This window comes from Delphinus delphis, chromosome 3 (genome assembly GCF_949987515.2).
Source record: "Delphinus delphis chromosome 3, mDelDel1.2, whole genome shotgun sequence".
Classification (NCBI taxonomy): Eukaryota; Metazoa; Chordata; class Mammalia; order Artiodactyla; family Delphinidae; genus Delphinus; species Delphinus delphis.
This window is the reverse complement of record NC_082685.1, coordinates 129,034,269-129,056,017: the sequence shown is the minus strand read 5'-3', so window position 1 is coordinate 129,056,017 and position 21,749 is coordinate 129,034,269. Positions and strand designations below refer to the sequence as shown.

Here is a 21,749-nt window from a genome sequence, read left to right as displayed (position 1 = left end):
TATTTCATTTATTTCTACTATGATCTTTAAGATTTCTTTCCTTCTGCTAACTTTACGTTTTGTTTGTTCTTCTTTCTCTAGTTCCTTTAGGTGTAAGGTTAGATTGTTTATTTGAGATTTTTCTTGTTTCTTGAGGTAGGCTTGTATAGCTATCAACTTCCCTCTTAGAACTGCTTTTACTGCATCCCATAGGTTTTGGATCATCGTGTTTTTATTGTCATTTGTCTCTAGGTATTTATTGATTTCCTCTTTGATTTCTTCAGTGATCTCTTGGTTATTTTGTAACTTATTGTTTAGACTCCATGTGTTTGTGTTTTTTACGGTTTTTTTTCCTGTAATTCATTTCTAATCTCATAGCGTTGTGATCAGAAAAGATGCTTGATATGATTTCAATTTTCTTAAATTTACTGAGGCTTGATTTGTGACCCAAGATGTGACCCTGGAGAATGTTCTGTGTGCACTTGAGAAGAAAATGTAATCTGCTGTTTTTGGATGGAATGTCCTATAAATATCAATTAAATCTGGTCTATTGTGTCATTTAAAGCTTCTGTTTCCTTATTTATTTTCATTTTGGATGATCTGTCCATTGGTGTAAGTGAGGTGTTAAAGTCCCCCACTCTTATTGTGTTACTGTTGATTTGCTGTTTTATAGCTGTTAGCAATTGCCTTATGTATTGAGGTGCTCCTATGTTGGGTGCATATATATTTATAATTGTTATATCTTCTTCTTGGATTGATCCCTTGATCATTATGTAGTGTCCTTCCTTGTCTCTTGTAACATTCTTTATTTTAAAGTCTATTTTATCTGATATGAGTATTGCTACTCCAGCTTTCTTTTGATTTCCATTTACATGAAATATCTTTCTCTGTCCCCTCACTTTCAGTTTGTATGTGTCCCTAGGTCTGAAGTGGGTCTCTTGTAGACAGCATATATATGGATCTTGTTTTTGTATCCATTGAGTAAGCCTGTGTCTTTTGGTTGGAGCATTTAATCCATTCACGTTTAAGGTAATTATCTATATGTATGTTCCTATGACCATTTTCTTAATTGTTTTGGGTTTGTTTTTGTAGGTCCTTCTCTTCTCTTGTGTTTTCCACTTAGAGAAGTTCCTTTAGCATTTGTTGTAGAGCTGGTTTGGTGGTGCTGAATTCTCTTAGGTTTTGCTTGTCTGTAAAGCTTTTGATTTCTCCATGGAATCTGAATGAGATATCTTGCCAGGTAGAGTAATCTTGGTTGTAGGTTCTTCCCTTTCATCACTTTAAGTATATCATGCCACTCCCTTCTGGCTTGTAGAGTTTCTTCTGAGAAATCAGCTGTTAAGCTTATGGGAGTTCCCTTGTATGTTATTTGTCGTTTTTCCCTTGCTGCTTTTAATAATTTTTCTTTGCCTTTAATTTTTGCCAATTTGATTACTGTGTATCTTGGCGTGTTTCTCCTTGGGTTTATCCTGTATGGGACTCTCTGCCCTTCCTGGACTTGGGTGGCTATTTCCTTTCCCATGTTAAGGAAGTTTTCGACTATAATCTCTTCAAATATTTTCTCTGGTCCTTTCTCTCTCTCTTCTCCTTCTCGGATCCCTATAATGCGAATGTTGTTTCATTTCATATTGTCCCAGAGGTCTCTTAGGCTGTCTTCATTTCTTTTGATTATTTTTTCTTTATTCTGTTCCACAGCAGTGAATTCCACCATTCTGTCTTCCAGGTCACTTATCCGTTCTTCTGCCTCAGTTATTCTGCTATTGATTCCTTCTAGTGTAGTTTTCATTTCAGTTATTGTACTGTTCATCTCTGTTTGTTCTTTAATTCTTCTAGGTCTTTGTCAAACATTCCTTGCATCTTCTCGATCTTTGCCTCCATTCTTTTTCTAAGGTCCTGGATCATCTTCACTATCATTATTCTGAATTCTTTTTCTGGAAGGTTGCCTATCTCCACTTCATTTAGTTGTTTTTCTGGGGTTTTATCTTGTTCCTTCATCTGGTACACAGCCCTCTGCCTTTTCATCTTGTCTTTCCGTGAATGTGGTTTTTATTCCACAGGCTGCAGGATTGTAGCTCTTCTTGCTTCTGCTGTCTGCCCTCTGGTGGATGTGGCTATCTAAGAGGGTTGTGCAAGTTTCCTGATGGGAGGGAGTGGTGGTGGGTAGAGCTGACTCTTGCTGTGGTGGGCAGAGCTCAGTAAAACTTTAAGCCACTTGACTGCTCATGGGTGGGGCTGGGTTCCCTCTCTGTTAGTTGTTTGGCCCGAGGTAACCCAACACTGAAGCCTATCTGGTCTCTTTGCTGGGGTAATGGCAGTTTCTGGGAGGGCTCACGGCAAGGAGTACTTCCCAGAACTTCTGCTGCCAGTGTCCTTGTCCCCATGGTGAGCCACAGCCACCGTCCGCCTCTGCAGGAGACCCTCCAACACTAGCAGGTAGGTCTGGTTCAGTCTCCCCTGGGATCACTGCTCCTTCCCCTGGGTCCCGATGCACACACTACTTTGTGTGTGCCCTCCAAGAGTGGAGTCTCTGTTTCCCCTAGTCCAGTCAAAGTCCTGCAATCAATCAAATCCCACTAAGCTTCAAAGTCTGATTCTCTAGGAATTCCTCCTCCTGTTGCTGGACGCACAGGTTGGGAAGCCTCATGTGGGGCTCAGAACCTTCACTCCAGTGGGTGGACTTCTGTGGTATAAGTGTTCTCCAGTCTGTGAGTCACCCACCCAGCAGTTATGGGATTTGATTTTACTGTGATTGCGCCCCTCCTACCATCTCATTGTGGCTTCTCCTTTGTCTTTGGATGTGGGGTGTCTTTTTTGGTGAGTTCCAGTGTCCTCCTCTCGATGATTGTCCAGCAGCTAGTTGTGATTCTGGTGTTCTCGCAAGACGGGGTGAGAGCACATCGTTCTACTCCGCCATCTTGATTCCAATCCTAGCCTCCTGCATTCTTAAGGTTCTCAAATTTACAGACCTAGAGCAGAGGAAGTAAATAGATAAAAATATCCAGATATTTTTGATTCTGCTTTGGTTAAATTTAATTCCAGATTATAGCAGAGGTGCCCTATATGTCAATAACAGGAACTTTGGGCAGATGAGATGTTGACACAGACATTTTAAGATTATAATACATTAAGCTGATCAGGCAGCTTATTAGAGAGATTAAGATCAAAGACAGACTCTATTAACCAATCAGATGTTTTGAGGACAGCCATAAATGTAAACATTAGCCAGGTTGGGGCAAAGGTCCCTTCTTGACAGATTTATGTTTCTTATCATGATGAAATTTCTGCCTAGTGTGCATTTAAGAAGTTCACCAGTTACATCATTTTTTTTAAAGACTTTTTTTTGGTACGGACCATTTTTAAAGTCTCTATTGAATTTGTTACAATATTGCTTCCGTTTTTTTCTGTTTTTTCTTTTGTCTTGGTTTTTTGGCCACAAGGCATGTGGGATCTTAGCTCCCCGACCAGGGATCGAACCCACACCCCCTGCATTGGAAGGTGAAGTCTTAATCACTGGACTGCCAGAGAAGTCCCCAACAGTTATATCTTGATTTTTAACTACAATAGTTTATTGTTATATTATCCTTAATCTTGAGACAATGCTGCTTGTTTTACTTGTTTGTTTTAAGAAATTGTATTTCCTCATTGTTACAGGAAGTTCAGTTTGAATTAACTCATCAAAGTAACTGATCTTATTGTAATTAATTCAACAATTATACAGGACTCTCCATATTCTCTTGGAGTTAGGAAAAATACATCTATTTTCTTCCTTTCATGGGCTATGATTGTAAAATAAATCATGATTTTTATCAGAATCTTCCTTTCCTGGTATTTATCTTGAAAAAAATATCAACCTACACAAAAGTAGAATGAACAATACAATGAACCTCCATGTACCCATTATCCAGATTCAATAATCATCAAGAAGTTGCCACAGTTTAGCACACTTTAAAATCCAAGCATAAATTTAGTTTTATGTTTAACAGTGCAAATCAGTCTCTTGAAGCAGCTGCCTCTCAGGTCTCAGGTCCAAAGGCACTGACACCTCAGGCATCTACCTCTGTGCAGAGACAGAGCTATTCTCTCCCCAGGGCACACCTCAGGGTATTTCTACTTCTAATTTTAATTTTTCTTTATTTTTATGCTTCATTGGTTATGTGGGTTTTTAAAAATTATTATTACACATATAGTATGTACACACTATAATCCATCATACACTACATGGAGTTATTATTTATTCTTTGTTTTAAGTTCCCAGTCTCTTCTTACCTCTGAGGTTACTGCTGTTCATATGAACAGGTTAATTTCTATCATTCAGTGCTTTTCTGCATATCCACACCAATACGTGCAAATATATGGTATCAGTTATTAAGCCCTTGTCTCTCAGCTCCAACCTCCCTCTGTGTTTTGTGATGCTGGGATTGTAACTCTGCAAACCACATTTCTCCTTTACTCCCTAGCTTCCTGTCAGGATCCTTGTTTCCTTCCAGTTTGCTAATGGACCCCATGAGAATCACTTGACCAATACTCTTCAGTCCTGCAGCCACAGCCATGGCCCCAGACAGTAGCTGAATACAACTTATAGTTTTTCCAACAACTGCAGAACAAGAGTCATCACACCTCCTAACCTAGAGTTCTCCAAGTTCTCTTTCAGTTATCTGGTTAGCAAATTGGTGTCGAGTTCACCATTATTTTATATTTAATCATATATAAAATCATATAATCAAATATAAAACTATATTGTTTCTCTCTTCTGACAACTAGACCCTGACTGACACAGAAATATACACATGTTGGAATTTTTTCTTCTCCTTATTTCTGGATGGTTTACAATAAATGGGATAATCCTTGCCCATTACTTTGCAGCTTGCATTTTTCACTTAATGTTTCATGGACATCTTTCTAGATCAACATGTGTGTAACTCTAAGTAAGTCTTCTCAATAGCTGCATAATATTCCATTATATAGACAGAATGTAATCTATTCAACCATTCACCTGTTGATGGATGTACAAGTCCTGATTTCTGCTATTACCAAAAATTGCTACAATAAACATCCTTGTTCATATATCCCTTTACACTAATACATTTGTTTCTATTAAAAAATTACTGAACGTGGGATTGCAGTGTCAATGAATAACAGTGACATCCCATGTACGGAACCAAATTGGCCACACTCTTCAGTATATCACACACTATCATTACCAGTTCATTCAATGCCCTTCTTTTGTTTTATATTTTCCTCTGTTACTGCTATTCCCATTTCCTTTTCTTTTCTATAAGCCCCCATTCTAGCGTCCTTTCCATGGCCACCTTATACCTAACAAAAATTTCCTGATTGTTTTAAAAATATCCTTTTATAGTTGGTTTATTTGAATCAGAATCCAAACAAGGTCTACAGCATTGTATTTTGTTTGTTCTGTCTCTTGATTCTCTCAGTTTATAAAAGTGCCCTCTCACCTTTTCAACTACCCCTTCCTGCCCTGCCATGCCATTTATTTGTTGAAATAAATGATTGTTTGTCCTACAGAATATTCCAGATTCTGGACTTGGTTGATTTTTAAGTATTGCTTAACAAGTTAAGTATTGCTTAACTTGCTCTTCTTTTCTTATTTTTTGTAGACTGAAAGTTAAAGGCTTGGTTATATTTAAGCTCAATTTTTTTGTGTGGAGGATTCTTTATAGGTGGTGAGGTGTACTTCATATTACATGATTGTCCTTAATGTCAAGTTGTTCCACTCACAATGACACTGAGATTGGTGCATGAATTCAAGTATCGTCAGCCTGATCCACTCATTATAAAGTTCCCCATCAGCCTTTCACCTAATAGTTTTAGCAGCCATTAATGAACATTCCTTAGAGCCACTGTCTCATTAGGGTTTACAAAAATGGTGACTTTCTTATTCTATCATTCCTCCTGCATTTAGTAACTAAAATTCCTCAACTAAGAATCTTCCCTTATCAACTATTTAGTTACCCTAATACACAGTTCAAATAGAAAAGAGAGGCTGGTACGTTTTCTTAAGCAGTAGATTTAAGTTGTCCAATACTTCCTATGATATCGGTATTTGGATTTTTTAACTTTTAGTTATTTATATATTGCTAGAAAAAATTCCTTCCCTCTAGATTTTCAGTTTATTACCATGGAGTGCACAAAATATTCTTGTATAACTCTCTGACTTCTACCATATCTCCTTTTTCAAACTTTAAAGTGGTATGTGTATGCATATGTATGTGTATATATGGGTGTGTGTGTGTGCATCTGTGTTTGTATTTTAATTTATCTTTACAAAGAGCCAGTTTAGGTTTATATATATTTTTGGCGACCCCAGAAGTTATTTTCCCTTCTATAGGTCACTTCCTAAGTGATTCCAAGTACTCACATTTGTTTCACGTTTGGAGCTAGTCTGGAGGGTGGGTAGGGAATTTCTTAGGTAATTTATAGTTCCAAATTACCTTTCTGGTTCGTTTCCTCTGCACAGATTCAACTTCTAGTACCTAATTTTACTATCCAGAGCCAATTTAGAAATCATCAGGAAAACATTCCGCTGCTTTTTACCTCTCGTCAACAAATTTATCTGCAGTCTTGCCTTTTTTTTCTTTTTTTCAGGTTTTCAAAGAGGTTTATTACCAACGGGAGGAGCAGCCTGCCTGCGAGGCTGGAGGCCCGCGGTGGGCCCGTGCGAGGCCTCCCGCTCAGGTGCTGCTCCGCGTGGGGCTCTTCCCCGGCCCGCCCCGCTTGGGCAGCATGGTGGCGCTGGGTTGGCGGGGCATCCTCTGGCTGGATCCTTCCCGGACGCCGCGTTCTGTAAGCGCCGGGCCTCCGCCGCCGAGGGCACCGCTGCCTTTGTTTCTCCCTCGGGTCTCAGGCACGCCGGGCGTGAGCAGGGGCACGGCCGCGGGGTCTTGGGGCTCGCTCGCCAGCCTCTGTCCGGCGCACATGCACTGAGCATCTGGAAGACGGCGAGGGGCACCACGTTGAGCTTCAGCACGTCCACCAGGATCTTGCACACGTCGGGGTCCATGGCGCCGCCCGCCGCCTGCGCCAGCTTGAACAGCTCCATCTCCTCGGCGCCCAGCACCTTCTTCCGCCGCAGCGCCAGCTTCTGCAGGTCCGCCTCCAGCCCCGGGGGCGCCCGCGCCCGCGCCGCCATCTGCGGACGGCGGAGGATGCGTGTCCGCATTCTTGCCTTTTTTTAAAAACCCTATTCCCATTCCCTCTCACCACAGTGAAAGTTGGTAATTATTCAACTAGGCATTGCATCTATCCCTCCCACATTCCTACAGACCTTGGGTCATTAATGAATGATTCTCAATTATCATTAAATTCTATCAACTGACTTCCTTCAGTCTGTCAACAGGCTTAAGTCTCTCCCATCTTAGTCGAACAGACACCTCCCTTTATCCTATGTTCCCTTCTAGTTACCTCTGTATGTCTTTTCTTCTCATTACAGCCAGCCCACTGAAAACATAATCTATTGTTTCCACTCATAATCTTTCCTCCACCCCCATTACTTCCCCAAATCTCCTCTTGCCAAAGTCAGCAGCGGTTTCTTCCTTGCTGAAAAACAGTGCACTCACCACAGCATCTGATGCTCTTGACCTCCTTGAAATGCTTTCCTTTCTCCACTTTCTTGGACCCCATCCTCACACCTTCCCTGATTATTCTTCTACTTTTCTGGCCATTCCTTCTTAGCCTCCTCTGCAGATTCCTCTTCCTTTCTGGAATAGAGAAGTCCTTCAGATGTCAGACTTCCCACTGTCCTTAGCCTTCTTTCCCCACTTACCCTGGAAGACAATGGCACCAATTAATCTTTACCGGGAGATGGCTTCCAGAGTTGAACTCTGGTCCAAAACATTCTGAGGAGGTCTTCTGTGTCCACACTGGACTTGCCTAGATGTCCTAGAGGCACCACAAAGGCAAAATGTCCAAGTCTGAACTCATCATTTTTCCTCAAAACTTGTTTTTCCTCCCATCCTTCCCTCTTGATAAATGATACTGCCATCTATCCAGTTATCCATGCCAGAGATCTGATGTGATGGCATGAGATAGTATGATTACAAAACAGAAAAGCCACTCGATTTTGCAAGTAAAAAGAAGATTTATCATATGCTTAAGGATAAGTTCATGGAAGGCATTTATAAGAATTATAATCAGGTCTCAAAGGAATCTCCTCAAAATCTCTATCTCCCAAGTTCACTTGAATTTTTTTTTAAGTTTTTATTTTTTTGGCTTTCATCTGTTTCCTCCCTCTGTGAACTAGATTTTTCTGCTAATATATGGCTCACTAAGACTAACACCAATCCAGCATGACCTTTCAGGGAAAGCTCACAACAGCATTTCCCTGTTCATACCAGGAGAGAGTCACATTGCCCCAACCTACCCAACTCAAGTGGTGCAAACATGTCTGCCTATGTCCTCTGCCTTAGCTGGATCTGTAGATGAGAACAGATGCTTTTTCGAATGCGTTGTGGGAAAGCTAGGCTATACGTCGAGAGTTAGTCCTTGACTTTTGACTCTTCACACACCCTCACATCTAAGAAATAATGATGAAGTTCTGTCAAGTCTACTTTTCTAATATTTTCCAAATCTAGCCACTTCTCTTCATTCCCCTCTCTCACTTCTCTAGTTAAGGCTGCCCCTTCCTAGGTCCTTCCAATGTGTCCCTATATTCAGTCCCTCTTTCTTCACATCCATCCTCTACACTGCAGCCAGAGTGACCTTTTTAAAGTACCAATATGATAACATCACTTCTTTACTTAAATCTTTTCATAGAACATGTCAAGGCTGACACCTGACATGTCAAGGTGTCTGTAGGTCAATTCAAACTCCTTATTATGACTATATTAGTTTCCCAGGGCTGATGTAACAGATTACCACAAACTTCATGACTTAAAACCATGGAAGTTTATTCTTTCACAGTTCTGGAGGCTAGAAGTCCAAAATCAAGATGTTGCCACGGCCATGCTTCCTCTGAAATCTCTTGGGAAGAACACTTCCTCACCTTCTTCTAGATTCTGATGACTCCTGGCAATCTTTGGCGTTCCTTGGCTTGAGCTGCATCATTCCAAACTCTACCTTCATCTTCACATGGCCTTCTTTTCTGTGTGTCTGAGTCCTCTCCTCTTCTTATAAGGACACCAGTCACTGGTTCCAGGGCCCACCCTAAATCCAGAATGACTTCATCTGAGATCCTTAACTAATTACATCAGCAAAGACCCTATTTCTAAATAACCTCACATTCTGAGGTTCCAGGTAAATATGAATTTTGGGGGGAATACTCCTCAACCCACTACAATGGCCTACAGGTGTCTTTTATGATGATATGATATGGTATCTACTCATCTCTCCAGCCTCATCTCTTACCATTCTCCAGCTCTCATATAATCTCTAGTCATAGTAAGCCCCTTGCAATTCTGGAACCACAAGATGCTCTTTCTTACTTCTGGATTTTTGCATTTCCTGCCCACTTCTGTTTGGAATTCTTGCAGTCTACCTTTGCCTGGGTCTTACTATTTTTCAGATTCAGCTGCTCTAGGAAGTCTTCCCAAATCTCACCCATCATTGCCATATGCTCTCCTTACCCACAAATTCCCATTTTACCTTCCACTTACCTCAATCATAGCGTGTATCCCACTATTTAGTAATTTTAATTGTCTCACTTCTCCTGTAGGTCTCTTTTCTCAATTCTTTGCCACCGAAACAATCAGTAAGGGACGAATCATTTCTTGTTTTCTTTTCATTTGCTTTTGTATTCTCACTGCATAACACAGTGACTAATAGGCACTCTACAAGTGATTATAGAATGAATGAATGAATGTCTTTGAAAAGTGGTTCACATATGGTAAGAATTTCTAGGTGTTAAAGCTGATATGCAATAGCATCTGTGGTGGTTTCTTTATTCAGATTTGTCCTTTAGAGAGAATAATAACTTCGTCTGAGAAAATTGAGGGAAGTGCTCCATGAATATTGAATATTATATTAGGCAGTATTAAATTACCCCACTTAGTTTTGGTGTTGCATGTGTTGAAAACCCACTTTGATCTGACCATAGCGCTATTCCTTTTGATTATCCTTAGATCAAATAATGTAAGATTCTCAATTACAGTCATAAATTTGAATGATATAATTACCATATGAATGGGTTTGAATTCCATATTAATATTAACCTTAAAAAATTATGTGAGTTTTTTCTAAAGAGAAGAAAAGCCTCTATTGAAATTGGAAAACGTGTATACCTACAAGTGAAAGAACTTGAAATAGAGCCTTAAAGAAAAGAGAAAAGTTAAAGTAGATAGTATTGATTACTTTCAGGTAACTCACCACTCTCATCACCAATAGAATTTAAATTATACAAGCACTTTGAATAAAATGAGGACAAATGTTATTAAGAAGATCACATTCCTTTTAGTTAGTCATTTTTGGAATAAAAGGCTCCCCAGATTCTTGAATGTTTTCCTTTTTGGTTGATATAGCATCAAGGATTATATAAGTGTGTAGCAGGCACATATACTTATATATGAGTTGTCTGAACTAAAAGAGCCTACAAGCTAATTGTGGTGAAGGACATCAACAAGTAGGACATCAAGAGTGGGGACAGTTTCTGGAGGCCCTTGGCCTCCTTACGAACCCTGAGACCCAGTCATGGGTAAGTTCTTGTAGCTGTGTTTAAGGGAGTTGTAATGACCTGCCAAAGGGCAGCTGGGGAGATCAATGGGATGTGGTGAGGTACTCCAGACTAACACAAACACAAGCTCCCAAGAAGCATCAAGAACAAAATAACTCAAAGGTGGAGAAACTGAGCTGTGATGAGACCAAGAAAGGGGAGTTCATGATGGTCACCTGGTTTTCAGATTGTGCTCTGGGAACCTACTCAGCAAAATGGAAGAGCATGACTTGTAGAGAAAAAGAACTACACTTTTCCTTCACTTTTCCGTCCTTCCTCTCATCTTTCTCTGTATCTCCGTCTCTATCCTCTTTCTTTCTCTTCTCTCTAACTCACACTACTCTCTTTGTTCCTCTCTGGATTACTGGAAAATTGAAATAAAAGCAAAGACAAATCCCTGCTCTTCACATAACCTTTCCCTGTTGCCTATCTCCCTGTGAACAAAGGCCATAGCTGGAAAGAACTAGATATTCTCTTATAACCTTCATTTCTGAAAATCTATTCATTCAGTGTGTTTTTTGTCATTCATTCATTTGTTCATCATTCAACATTCGACATTTATTGAGCCTCTAATGTTTTAGGTATATAATTTGTCTTCCAGATCAATTATTTTCAATCTGTTTCTTTTTAAGTTATGCAAACTTTTTTTCCAGTAAAAGATTGCTGATGTTCAATATGGAAAACATGACAACTGCACTGAATGAACTGGGGGTGGGGAGGGACACAGAACTTGGCCAACTCCTACCCTGCCCTATTCTGCAGCCCCTGAAGGATGCTATGTGGAGTATAGCACACACACCACTGTTCTATAATGAGCACACTCTCATACATTGCATTGGAAATGTGAATTAGTACAACGACTTTGAAAACAGTCTGACACATAAAGTGAAAGATACGTCCACCCAGTTCTACCCCAGGGTATACACCTAAGACTGAAACTCACACATATGAGAACCACGGGACATGTCAAGAGTAAGCACAGTTCATAAGAGCCTCAAAATGGACCCAGTTTTAATTTCCATCAACAGTAGAATGGGACCTCCCTGGTGGCGCAGTAGTTAAGAATCCGCCTGCCAATGCAGGGGACATGGGTTTGAGCCCTGGTCTAGGAAGATCCCACATGCCGCGGAGCAACAAAGCCTGTGTGCCACAGCTACTGAGCCTGCGCTCTAGAGCCCGCAAGCCACAACTACTGAGCCCGCACTCCTAGAGCCTGTGCTCCACAACGAGAGAAGCTACTGCAATGAGAAGCGTGGGCACCGCAATGAAGAGTAGCCTCCGCTCGATGCAACTAGAGAAAGCCCACACAGAGCAACGAAGACCCAATGCAGCCAAAAATAAATAATTAATTTACAAAAAAAACACAAAACTGTAGAATGGATAAGTAAAATTGTGGTAAAGAACAATTACAGTGGATAAACTACATGGAGCAACGTGGATGAATGTAACAATGTTTAATGACAGAAACAAGAAAAAAATAATATGGACAATATGGTTGCATTTACATAAAGTTCAAAAGTAAGCAAAACTAAACTACATTATTGAGGAGATGCACACGGAGAAGGTTTGAAAGACTAGAAAGAAGAACAAAGAAGTAATTACTATAAAATCAGGTGAAGTTACTTCCAGGGGAGATGAAAAGGGATGTTACTGGCAAAGGTCACAGGGAGTAGTAGGTGCTTTGGGGATGCTAGCATTGTCTTATCCCTTACTCTGGGAAGTGATCACACTACTGTTTGTATTATTTCTTGACTTAGTGGGGTGATTATACCTGCATTTGTTTTCTAATTATTCATTAAACATACTTTATGTTTTACATCTTTTCCATAACATTTCTTGCTTGTTTAAATGGCTAAGCAAACAAAATACCATTGCTCGATTCCAGGGGGGTGGGGCAGTAGGGAAAGGGACCAACTTTGACGATTTTGGAGTCTCTAGCTCCTGGCACAATGTCTACACCAGGCGAAAGGTCTATAAATGCTGGCTCAACCAAACTGGCTTAGGCAATGTGACATGATTTGAAAGAATAAATATCTTGCAGAGCCCACAGGCTACACCCAAAATTCTCATCTTTACTCCATGTCAAAGACAAAATGCTGCTGTGGTTTTGTGATTCCGTTTATCTTACTATGCATTATTTAATTTATACTGAGTAAAAAATATTTATTTTCTTTGGGGACATCAGTGTTTTTAACTGAGTTTTGTTTGTTTAACTCAGTACTGACCTTTAATTTCAAACTTCGTAAAAATTTTTCTAAATCTAGACAAAACAATTGACCTCAGTCTCTAGCACAGCCAAACACATACTAAAAGTTGGCGGATATAGACACATAGTGTACGTGTGTTCTTGATTTTCCCTGTTTCTCCTTAAAAGATTGACCAAAGGAAACTGGTTATTTGTGGGTTAATTTTGTTCTAATTGAGAATTCACTGTATTCTATGTTATGCAACTAAATTAAAATACTTCATTTACTTTAGATAATAGCTACATCTTTCTATTGGTCAATTATTAACGACCAATCAGATTCTTTACCTGGTTTAATCTTATCTATGATAATAACCAATCCTCTGAAAATTATTAGCCTCAGATGCAATTACAAAAATGTTGAGATATTTTAATAGTTTTCAATGTTTTTAAACATAGAATTAATTGAAAAAAATAATTTATATATACATCATGTATAATGTTGTGGTTTTTTTCAATAGTTTAATTTTATTTATTTGTCATACATGATAGCTGTAACAGCCTTAACATAAATTGAAATAAAATGAAGAAAATTTCACTCATAAGCCCAATGCCACCACAAATCAAACTGTTTGCAGTATTAATTATACAATTTAGTTCCCTATTTTTTTAATTAATGAGATCATTTTAAAAGATATGTTAGTCTTTGCTCTTCTATAAACTAGAAAGAAAAATATTTCATATTTTTCGTTTCCTACTTAGTTCAAAATTATATGTAGGATTGACAACAAATGTTAAGAATTCTATGTATGCTCTTATATTCCAGTGTATAAATTGTCCTATGAACATTCACCCATAAGACAAAGATCTGAAATAAAATACATCAAAAATAAACCAAAATGAATAAGTGGTTATGTTTATCTCATATAAATTCTAGAAACAATGTAGGTGTCCTAAGTGATATCATGTTCTCATAACTTATCCTTGCATCTTCTATCCAATTATTAAATATAAATGACATTTATTTAAAGTTATAGAAGAGAAACTTAAAAGCTTTTGCACAGCAAAGGAAACCATAAACAAGACCAAAAGACAACCCTCAGAATGGGAGAAAATATTTGCAAATGAAGCAACTGACAAAGGATTAATCTCCAAAATTTACAAGCAGCTCAAGCAGCTCAATAACAAAAAAACAAACAACCCAATCCAAAAATGGGCAGAAGACCTAAACAGACATTTGTCCAAAGAAGATATACAGACTGCCAACAAACACATGAAAGAATGATCAACATCATTAATCATTAGAGAAATGCAAATCAAAACTACAATGAGATATCATCTCATACCAGTCAGAATGGCCATCATCAAAAAATCTAGAAACAATAAATGCTGGAGAGGGTGTGGAGAAAAGGGAACACTCTTGCACTGTTGGTGGGAATGTAAATTGATACAGCCATTATGGAGAACAGTATGGAGGTTCCTTAAAAAACTACAAATAGAACTACCATACGACCCAGCAATCCCACTACTGGGCATATACCCTGAGAAAACCACAATTCAAAAACAGTCATGTACCAAAATGTTCATTGCAGCTCTATTTACAATAGCCAGGACATGGAAGCAACCTTAGTGTCCATCAACAGATGAATGGATAAAGAAGATGTGGCACATATATACAATGGAATATTACTCAGCCATAAAAAGAAATGAAATTGAGTTATTTGTAGTGAGGTGGATGGACTTAGAGTCTGTCATACAGAGTGAAGTAAGTCAGAAAGAGAAAAACAAACACCGTATGCTAACACATATATATGGAATCTAAGGGAAAAAAATGTCATGAAAAACCTAGGGGTAAGACGGGAATAAAGACACAGACCTACTACATGGACTTGAGGATATGGGGAGGGGGAAGGGTAAGCTGTGACAAAGTAAGAGAGTGGCCTGGACATATATACACTACCAAACGCAAAATAGATAGCTAGTGGGAAGCAGCCATATAGCACAGGATGATCAGCTCAGTGGTTTGTGACCACCTAGAGGGGTGGGATAGGGAGGGTGGGAGGGAGACGCAAGAGGGAGGAGATATGGGGATATATGTATAGCTGATTCACTTTGTTATAAAGCAGAAACTAACACACCATTGTAAAGCAATTATACTCCAATAAAGATGTTAAAAAATAAAATAAAATGAAGCCACAAAGAACTTTGCAGCCTACCTCACAGCAGCGTTGAGGAACAACGCATTGAAATAGTTTTGTAAACTGTGAAGTATTTAACCATTGGGGAGATTTATCGTGCGGATGGAACGTTTTAATTCACTAACTAAAGATAAATGCAATAAACCAGAAAAATCAGATGAGATGAAGACAAAGCCCAGTAAAGGTGGTCTTTGATGTAGAACACAAAGATTGAAAGTGTGATGGTGTTCCCTGGTGGGAAACTTCAATCTAGAATTAAGATTCAAGTGTTCCTATAAAGAGTCAACAAAGGAAGAAACAAAAACAGAAACAAAAAACCCTCAGTCTATTATCCAAAACAAAACAGGAACTTGCAAGCTAAGGAAAGGAGGGCTGAATGAGACTTATCTTGGGTTTAGAAGCAGAGCCCTCTGAGGCTCTGAGTGCCATTTTATTGTCCTCTGTGGAAGTGTGGGTGGAGGATTCATGTGAAAGCTCCTACTGCCAGTGCGCTCAATTACTGACAGAAAATCGCCCTGGTGTTGGGGGAAAAAACCTTTCATTTGGGGTATAGAAACTGAAAACAAGTTAAAATTAATGGTTACAGCATTTTAAAAAATCCTCCTTTCGTACCTCTATAAGGAATAAAAAAAATATATTGTTCACTATTAATGTTATCTAAACATTGCTGACTTATGCATTTGGACCATAATACAGAAAATGAACTTAAATATTTTTATCATGATGTCTAAAAACACACAAAAATGTTTCATAATTAAAGCCTTAAATGACCCTATCTTTTCTTTTCTTCTCGCACCAGATCCTGGGACACAGGCTGCTTTCTTCATCCTTCATCCCTGTCCCCCTGGCCATAATCATGTTTGTTTTAAGGAATTTTCCTGCTGATCATTCTGGAAAACCTGTTTTATCTCCATTCTCTCCTCGGCTCTCAGGTAAGCTCCTTTTGTGTTCCCTGCATTCACTGTCTCCATTTTCGTTTTCCTCTTCAGTTTCCAGTCTGACCTGGACCTTCACCATCCACTGAAATAACCTTCTTATGGCCAAAGCAGTGAACTTGAAAGAGGTAAGACTGCAGGCAGATGTAGGTGAATAATGAAGGAGGCTATTACCCCAAACCTAGGTGAAAGAAAATGGCATCTGGAAACAAAGTGATGTCAGTGAGGGCCGATAAGCCTGGATTCCAGTTCTGAGTGAGAGAGAAATCACAGGTGACTGAGTGGGGCGATGCTGCCACTTCCCGATATCAGGAACAGCAAGTCTGTGTTGGTGGGGGCAAGGGGAGGAGAAGGGTTTATTAAACCGGCTCTGCACAGGCAAGATCACACTAAACACGAGTGAGGACTCTCCCATACCAGGTGTCTGATGGAGGGATCCCCCCTCTACAATGGGCAGGATGGTTTGGCCCCTTAAAGATTTCTAGAAAGTAAAACCAGAAGCCAGACCTTCTTTTCTAGAAACAAAGAAGGTTATTAATTCAAACAAAAGAATGCAATCCAATATCAAAGCAATACTGATGAGTGACAACGACTAAGGCTGGAATTTTCTGTCCAGAGATGTTGAACTGTTTCTGTTTTAGAAGACTACATTGCCACGTGAAAGATAATAATAACAGATATCATTTACTGAACATTTTATATACTAGAACTTAAAACATCATGCTAAGAATTTTTCATACAGTGTTTGGCTTATTCTTCATAGCAGTTATACAAGGTAGAGAATTAATATAATCACCATTTCAGAGGATGCTAAAACACACAAAACTGAGTTAAATACTTGGCTGAGGTCACTCAGCTGGCAAGTGATGGGGCTAGAAGTTTATCCCAGGCAATCTGATGCCAGAACCCACCCTCCTAATTGCTCAGGTGCCTGAGTGTCATTCACCTATTTCTGGGACTTGTGTTCTTGGAGGTGATCTATGAGGATCACACGCTCCTCTGATGAGATAGCTCTGCAGATAAGGAGGAAGAATCTGAAAGTTGGGGAGTCTAACTGTGGGTCAAACCTAAGAAAGTGAGGTGACCGAGATTATTAAGAAGCTCCCTATTGCATCCTGGACAGTGAGATCCTTTCTGGTTATAAGCCGGCCTAAACTGGTTTTCCTGCTTAGTGTGAAGAACAAAAGAGAGATCTAATCAGAAAGTCTTGTGAAGGGGCAATATATCAGTGTATCAGAGGAAGGGTGAAGGGGCAGTTCTCGAACGCAAGGTCTTATTTTTTTTTTTCTCACAAAAAAGTTTATATTTAAAATAAAAAAAAAAATCAGTCATGGAGGCATTCAAGTAGTAATAATGTTATACAGATTTTGCTTTTCCTTTATATCAAGACAGATTTGCAAGGCCTTCTGTGGTGGAGCAGTGGTTAAGAATCCGCCTGCCAATGCAGGGGACACGGGTTTGAGCCCTGGTCTGGGAAGATCCCACATGCTGCAGAGCAACTAAGCCTGTGCGCCACAACTACTGAGCCTGTGCTCTAGAGCCCGCGAGCCACAACTACTGAGGCCATGTGCACAACTACTGAAGCCCGCGTGCCTAGAGCCCGTGCTCTGTAACAAGTGAAGCCACCACAATGAGAAGCCCACTCACCGTAACGAAGAGCAGCCCCCGCTCGTGGCAACTAGAGAAAGCCCGTGCGCAGCAACGAAGACCCAACACAGCCAAAAATAAATACATAAATTTATTTATTTAAAAAAAAGACAGATTTGTACAAGTGTTTGCAATAGTTTGTATACAACCCACAGTCCTTTATATATATACATATGTATATAAAATAAATTTTGTTTTTAGATTTGATTTTAAGATGGAAGTAGTCACGCTAATTGGTATGCGTACAGGCCCAAGTGATCCACCGGCAACACATTTATGAATACAAATTTTACAGGCAAGAACATTTTCATACATCTATCTGTATCTGTCTATAGACAGATATAGTAAGAAAATAAACTTAAAAATTAACACAAGGAAGTCTACTTTGTCAAGCTAACCCCTTATGTACTGGTGGTCATTTTGCTTTTATTGCAGAGGTGCAAAACGGAGCAACAAACTTGAATAAAATTTCATAACCCTTGTGAAAATAATCCAAACCCCAGGGATTACTCTACTTTGCTTCTAGTTGTTTCTCTTATTTTCAGTGGCTCAGGTTTCTATCAGAAAAGACAGATTTTACTGTAAAGCATGCTTAGTTTATTTTTCTGTATAGGGGAGAAAGTGTTCGACTCTGTGATTAGATGGTCACTAACATGAACAAGAAGAATCAGGTACAATTTTTGTTTAAAACAAAGAAAAATCCCCAAAATTCTGGGGATCTGGCATTCACCAAACATCCTTTGGAAGATTCCAAAGTTAAATCCCTTAAAAAGGAGAGGGAAAAAGAAATGAAATGCCAGTGTCTTTGCAAGGTCTTATTGATCAAGGAAGATAAAATCAGCCCCTCCACAATAAGAGAGAGTAAATGGTTGTAGTGACAGAAAGAGAGTTGAAGTCTCCACAAAATGAGGAGTCCTTAATATTTTACAGGACTAACCATGTGATCCCATTCAAATGCATGTTTCAGGCCCTTTTTAAAGTAGCATTTTTTACCTTTTTAAACATACAATTATAAATAAAGCCCCCTTTCTTCTTCCCTGATAAGTATCACAAAATTTTATCTCTGCTTCCTAAGTGTCAGGAGACCCTCTTCTCCTTACCTGAAAGTCCTGAGGCTACAACTTCCCTACTGACCAGAGGATCTCAGATTGTCCTCTTAAGAATAAAAGGAATCATACAACCTTGGTGTGGTAGGGAACTGGGGTGTGATGGTCCTTTGGCTACTGGCTGGTGAGCATTTCCCTCCTCCCTTATTGCCATGCAATTGTTGGAAATAACAAAGATTTAATTTTAAATTTTGAGTCTGTGGTCTTTTTTTTCATACCAATTGGATACCAGCTTGGCAGAATCTGGAGCCATGTAGACCCTGAGGGTGGCCTAGGTAGACTATGGAATCACTCCTTACATTGTCTCCACTACCCAGGGATGCCATATTAATTTCTGCCTCAAGCTGTTTTCAGATCAGAAAGACTTGATTTTTCTGGCAGGGATCATAAACCGTAGGTGTCTGTCCAGAATCTACGCCAGTTCTCTCCACTTCTTATCACTTTCCTACATAACCCTTAAAAATTGGGTAACTTTTTGTCTGTAGGGTAAAGTGACTTTCTACATGAACTCTTCAGTCCAAGAGTCAGGAAGGGAGGTCTACTCTGAGCTCATTTTGTTTTAGACACATGAAGCAAGGAGAACCCTAGTGGCCAGATTGTGTTTTCTACAGATCATTCCTCATTAAAAGGAACTCGAGCTCCTTGGAGAAGTGGCTGATTCCAGAGACTACCAGGTTCATATCAAAAGAACTCAGGAGGGACTTCCCTGGTGGCTCAATGGTTAAGAATCCGCCAGCCATGGGCTTCCCTGGTGGCGCAGTGGTTGAGAGTCCGCCTGCCGATGAGGGGACATGGGTTCGTGTCCCGGTCCAGGAAGATCCCACATGCCGTGGAGCGGCTGGGCCCGTGAGCCATGGCCACTGAGCCTGCGCGTCCAGAGCCTGTGCTCCACAACGGGAGAGGCCACAACAGCGAGAGGCCCACGTACCGCAAAAAAAAAAAAAAAAGAATCCGCCTGCCAATGCAGGGGACACGGGTTCGAGCCCTGGTCCGGGAAGATCCCATATGCCGCAGAGCAACTAAGCCTATGAGCCACAACTACTGAGCCTGTGCTCTAGAGCCTGCGAGCCACAACTACTGAGCCTGTGTGCCACAACTACTGAAGCCTGTATGCCTAGAGCCCACTGCAATGAGAAGCCCGTGCACCACAACCAAGAGTAGCCCCCCGTTCGCTGCAGCTAGAGAAAGCCCGCGCACAGCAGTGAATACCCAACGCAGCCAAAAATATGTAATTAATTAATTAAAAAGAAAAACCTCAGGAGTCTTCTAGAATAAACTCTCACTGGCCAAGAATGGTTAATTTGAACATCACTAAGGTTAATAACTGCAACAGATTAAAACACATCAAATGTATTTAAGCCTTGTGTTTAAAATAATACTTTAAAAAACTCCAACTAATTTGTCACTTTTGGAGGGTGCTAGCGAACTGATTCATTAAACTTGAAAACTGGTAACTAGAGCAAAGAAGTAATCATTACTCCTGTATTTCCTATACATACTACTTCAGAGTAACCAATACTTGACAAGCAAACTTTCTCTTTATAGAATTACACATGGAAAGAAGGAACAATAGAATTAGAATATCAGCATCTTGCAATCTCTAATGAATTCATCTAGTCAATGATCATCAGTGGCTGCTAACATCACAAAGAACACAATTGGACTTTCTGTGCCACCTGATAGAAGTACACACAACACTACTCACAAAATTGTCCTGGAGCTCAGTCATCTTGGAACCGGTGGAGGCCTGCTGGAAATAGGACTTCTAAAACAACAAATATGTCTGGAAGGCTGTGGTCCAAGGCCATTTTTGCTGGCTATAAGTGGGGTCTATGGAACCAGAGGGAACACAAAGCTCTCTTGAAAACTGAAGATGTATATGCTCCAGATGAAACTGAATTCTATCTAAGCAAGAGATGTGCTAATGTATACAAAGCAAAGAACAACACAGTAACTCCTGGTGGAAAGACTAACAAAACCAGAGTAATCTGAGGAAAGATAACTCATGTTCATGGAAACACTGGCACGGTTTGTGCCAAATTCCGAAGCAATCTTCCTGCTAAGGCCATTGGACACAGAATCCATGTGATGCTGTACCCTTCAAGGACTTAAACTTATTGAAAGTAAATAAATAAAAGTGTGGATCTGTTCTCTTGTAAAAAACTAAAAAACAATTGTTGGAAATTAAAAAGCCAATGTCAATCAGGTTATTCATTAGATCCAATTTACAGGAAACTTAAAGGACACAGGAACATGTTAAATGACAAGACCAGGATGCAAACTCCAGTGGACAATGGAAACTATGGGAAATACAACCCAATTTCTTCAACAACAACAAGAAGATTCATGGGCATATTAATCAAAGTTCTCCAGAGAAACAGAACCAATAGTATAGATAGATAGGTAGATAGATAGATCAATCTAGAGAAGAGTGGATTATTATAAGAAATTGGCTCACATGATTATGGTGACTGACAAGTCCTAAGATCTGCAGTCAGCAAGCTGGAGACCCAGGAGAGCTGATGGTATACTTCTGTTCCAAAGGCCAGCAGTTTCTAGACCCAAGAGAAGCTGAACCCAGTTCGAACCCAAACGCAAAGGGAAACAACGATAATCGAGCTTAAAGGCAGTCAGTAAGTGGAATTCTCCCTTATTCAGGAGAGGGTCAGCCTTTTGTGCTACTCAGAGCATCAACTGATTGTGTGAAGCCCACCCCCATTAGGGAGAGCAAGCTGCTTTACACAGTCTACTTATTTAAACGTTAAATTCGGGACTTCCGGGAATATGGCGGAAGAGTACGACGCGGAGATCACCTTCCTCCCCACAGATACACCAGAAATACATCTACACGTGGAACAACTCCTACAGAACACCTACTGAACGCTGGCAGAAGACCTCAGACCTCCCAAAAAGCAACAAACCCACAACGAACCTGGGTAGGGCAAAAGAAAAAAGAATAAACAGAGACAAAAGGATAGGGACGGGACCTGCACCAGTGGGAGGGAGCCGTGAAGGAGGAAAGTTTTCCACACAATA

The 21,749-nt window shown here is 39.9% G+C and overlaps 2 pseudogenes; one reads left to right on the top strand and one right to left on the bottom strand.

Annotated features, from left to right (window-relative positions):
- Positions 1–6,671: 6,671 nt before the first annotated feature.
- Positions 6,672–7,159, bottom strand: LOC132422461 (mitotic-spindle organizing protein 2B pseudogene; annotated as a pseudogene).
- A 13,333-nt stretch (positions 7,160–20,492) lies between these two features.
- On the top strand, positions 20,493–20,825 carry LOC132422460 (large ribosomal subunit protein eL33 pseudogene; annotated as a pseudogene).
- Positions 20,826–21,749: the final 924 nt, after the last annotated feature.